General features: G+C 40.1%; 1 pseudogene; it reads left to right on the top strand.

The window, feature by feature from the left end:
- Positions 1-940: 940 nt before the first annotated feature.
- Positions 941-1,937, top strand: LOC148776885 (olfactory receptor 4K15-like; annotated as a pseudogene).
- Positions 1,938-4,567: the final 2,630 nt, after the last annotated feature.

Genomic DNA, 4,567 nt, shown 5'->3' with positions numbered 1-4,567 from the left:
CATTACTTTGCCAACCAAGGTCCGTCTAGTCAAGGCTATGGTTTTTCCCGTGGTCATGTAGGAGTTGGACACGACTGAGCGACTGAACTGAACTGAGATATTCCCTACAATCCCAAAATAGGGCATATCAGTGAAACATTTGCAAGCAAAAATGCATAAAATGAAGCAGTAATTACCTTAGGACATAACTTGCTAATGGATGCACAATTGACCTGAGATAAAACACAGACACTCACAGATACAGTTCACAGGTATGCTGGCCAGATGCTAAGAACCTAAGTTTCATCCTGGGAAGAAGCTTGGCAGTGCCACTTCTTGCTATTCATGGATCTTGATGCCTCTATCACAACTCACTGTAAAATAAATGCCAAACACTATTTTTGCTTTTCTCCTTTTTTTATAAAAGCAAAAGTCTTCTTTGAATTTAAATTAGCAAAACAGGCACTAATATAAGTCTTTTTCTGTAAAGCAAACTTTCAATAAACAAGGGACACTTGTAATTCTTTTAATCTTTACAAAAATCCTATGAGTCATAAATTATTATTTTCTCCAGTTTACAGTTGCAAAAAGTGAAGCCCAGAGAGTTTAATTAATATACCCAAGGTCATATTGCTAGAAATTACAAGACATAGTATTTGAAAGCTGTCAGTATGAGTCTAGAGTTTCTTTCCTGTTTCAGGAATTGTGATGATTGGTAAACTTCTATTTTTAGAATAAAACTATCATGCTCCAATGCAGAGATGAAAGCCGAGTTATCCAGTTATTAAAAAAATAAATGATTGTATGCAACATGTATTTAATGTGCTAATAAGGAATGTAAGTATGTTGAGAGGGATTTGACACCAAGCTTGGCCTTGCTCATTTTCTCTCCCAATTCTATGATATATTTCTATTTTACTTTACAGGAACATTTCCGACCCACTTTCAGCAATTTGAAACCATGGACCAAGAAAATAATTCAGGCGTGACGGAGTTTGTGTTGCACAGTCTTTCAGGTTCTCGAGAGCTACACCTTTTCTATTTTGCACTTTTTACACTTTTCTATTTATCTGTTGTGCTGGGGAACCTGCTCATAGTGCTCACAATCTTCTCTGAACCCTCCCTACACACAGCCATGCACTTTCTACTCAGTAACCTCTCCTTCACTGACGTGTGTCTGTTCTCCTTTGCTTCCCCCAAAATGATTGCTGACTTCCTCGTGGAGCACAAGACCATCTCCTTTGAAGGCTGCATGGCCCAGATATTCTTCCTGCATGTCTTTGCCGGTGGTGAGATGATGCTCCTTGTGTCCATGGCAAACGATAGATACGTGGCCATATGTTGCCCCTGCATTATGTCACCATCATGAATGTGCGCAAGCGCATCAGCCTCGTGGTGGGCTCCTGGCTCATTGGGGTTCTGCACTCAGTCGGTCAGTTGGTCTTCACAGTAAACCTCCCATTCTGTGGCCCCAACAGAGTGGACAGTGTTCTCTGTGACCTGCCCCTGGTTATCACACTTGCCTGCACAGACACCTTCACTCTGGAGGTACTGATGCTGTCAGACAGCGCTCTAAAGGCCGTGTGCTCCTTTGGGCTCTTGCTGGTCTCCTGCACGGTCATCCTGGGCACTGTGCGGCGGCTTTCCTCAGCGGGCATGGCCAAGGCAAGGGCCACCCTGACTGCCCACATCGCCATAGTAACCCTCCTCTTCAGGCCCTGCATCTTCATTTACGCCTGGCCTTTAGCAGTCTCCCAGTGGATAAGCTCCTCTCAATATTTTATACAGTTTTCACTCCTCTTTTAAACCCCTTGATCTACACCTTGAGAAATAAGGAGGTGATATCAGCAGTGCAGAAACTGGGGCACCGACAGGCGCGTTCCCAGCGGTCTTCCAGTTCTCCTTTGTGGCAAACACAGCCCGTGATGATAGCCAGGTCGGTGTACCTTCTTCTGTGAATTACTGTTGTGTCTCAAATACCATAGGACACATTTTCTTCCTTTTCATATCTTTTGCTTATAGAACAGCAAACTAGCTATCTTAGAAGAATAGGACACCCTGTCTTTTGCTTGTGAAATAATTTTTTTAAATTTCATGGCAAAATTATTTATAATGTTGGGAAGGGGTGGGGTGTATTTTTCCTATTACCCCTTGTGAGGTCTTGTGGATAAACTAGTAAAAAAACTGACACAAAGATTAACAGGGGAAAAAGAAACACATTTTAATTCATCCACGTGAAGCTCTCACAGAGATGAAACCTAATAAGAGGCCAAAGTAGGCAGCTTTTATACATTTTAGCCAAAAAACAAACAAACATAAAACAACAAATTTGTGAGGAATTGCAGGACAAAGAAACTTAGGATTTGGGTGCCCAGTTAGTGAAGAATCTAAGCAGAGTTTGCACTTGGGACAGTAAAGTAAAGAAGTAACAACGTTTGCTTCTGTAGGCTTCTTGGTCCAATTCCCTGTCTTTGGTGATAAGTGTGTCTTTCTACCTCCAGATACAGAGGGTGCAACCCCTCATATAAGAGAGTTCCTACTTTCAGCAGACAGAAATGTGGGTCAGAGTGTCCTTCTTGCATTGGTCATTTCTTAAGTAACTTTAAGAATCAAGATAGTAACTTTAATAATCAGTATGCCACTGAGGCACATTTTGAGGCAACCTACTATGGACACCAACCATAATATTAAAAGTCTTCTTTTTCTAAGGGGACCCTTGTAGATTATTGATGGAAATGTAAATTGGTACAGTAAAAAACATTATTAAAAAAACTAAAAATAGAACTGCCATATGATTTAGCAATTCCACTGTACACACACACACACACACACACGTGGAAAAAATGAAATCACTAATTCAAAAAGATATACACACCTTGATATTCATAGTAGCCCTGTTTACAATAGCCATTATTAGAAGTAACTCGTGTCCATCAATAGATAAATGAATAAAAAAGATATATATATATATATATATATATATATATAAAGCAATGGAATATTACTCAGCCATATAAAAGAATGAAATTCTGTCTTTTGCATCAAGGTGGATGGACCTAGAGAATATTACATTTAGTAAAATAAGTTAGACACAGAAAAACAAATACACTATGATATCATTTATGTGCATTATTTAAAAAGTAAGCAAATGAAGGCATACAGTAAAACAGAAACACACTCACAGATATAGAAAGCAAACTAGTGATTATGAGTGGGGAGAAGAAATGGGAGAGGGGCCTGTTAGGGGTCTGGAATTAAGAGATACAAATGACTGTGTGAAAGTGAAAGTGAAGTCGTTCAGTCGTGTCCGACTCTTTGCGACCCCATGGACTGTAGCCTACCAGGCTTCTCCATCCATGGAATTTTCCAGACAAGAGTACTGGAGTGGGTTGCCATTTCCTTCTCCAGGGTATCTTTCCAACCGAGGGATCCAACCCAGGTCTCCAGCATTGCAGGGTGTCTGAGCCACCAGGGAAGCCAAAAATACACAAATGGCTGTGTATAAAATAGATATGCAACAGGGATACACTGTATAGTACAGAGTATTATAGCCATTATCCTGTAATAACTTCTGCTGCTGCTGCTGCTAAGTCACTTCAGTCGTGTCCGACTCTGTGCGACCCCATAGACGGCAGCCCACCAGGCTCCCCCGTCCCTGGGATTCTCCAGGCAAGAACACTGGAGTGGGTTGCCATTTCCTTCTCAAATGTGTGAAAGTGAAAAGTGAAAGTGAAGTCACTCAGTCGTGTCCGACTCCTAGCGACCCCATGGACTGCAGCCTACCAGGCTCCTCGTCCATGGGATTTCCCAGACAAGAGTACTGGAGTGGCTTGCCATTGAATATCAACTGTAAAAATACTGAATCAGTATGCTGTACTCCTGAAGCTAATATAATATTGTAAATCAACTATATGTCAATAAAAGTCTTCTTTTCCTAAAAGAAAGTGATCAAATTCAAGCTTCTTCCAATATACTTGGTAAATATGGAGATGTACAAAATACCAATATGTATAATATGTAAATCATATTTTCAAGTTTTAGGATAGTAATTAATTTACAGTTATTTTCTAGTCATCATTTTATCTGGTATCCTTATTGTCATAAATTTTACAGATGAGGAAAACTTGGCACAGTTCTCACCATTTTAGTTGACAGAATAAGTCCTTCTGATTGTAGACTTCATTCCCTGTCTCTTCTTTCTTCATATATGTATACAAACACAAACAACTGTATTCCTTGCTATTCAAGCTATATTTATCTGAACAAAAGCCTCTTGATGAAAGTGAAAGAGGAGAGTGAAAAGGTTGGTTTGAAGCTCAACATTCATAAAACAAAGATCATGGCATCTGGTCCCATCACTTCATGGGAAATAGATGGAAAAACAGTGGAAACAGTGTCAGACTTTGTTTTTTTGGGCTCCAAAATCACTGCAGATGCTGATTGCAGCCATGAAATTAAAAGACGCTTGCTCCTTGGAAGGAAAGTTATGACCAACCTTGATAGTATATTAAAAAGCAGAGACATTACTTTGCCAACCAAGGTCCGTCTAGTCAAGGCAATGGTTTTTCCCGTGGTCATGTATGGATGT

The sequence above is a fragment of the Moschus berezovskii genome, chromosome 9 (assembly GCF_049115385.1).
Source record: "Moschus berezovskii isolate FMDL1 chromosome 9, NW_MosBer_1.0, whole genome shotgun sequence".
NCBI lineage: Eukaryota > Metazoa > Chordata > Mammalia > Artiodactyla > Moschidae > Moschus > Moschus berezovskii.
The sequence above is the reverse complement of the archived record's forward strand: the minus strand, read 5'-3'. Positions and strand labels throughout refer to the sequence as shown.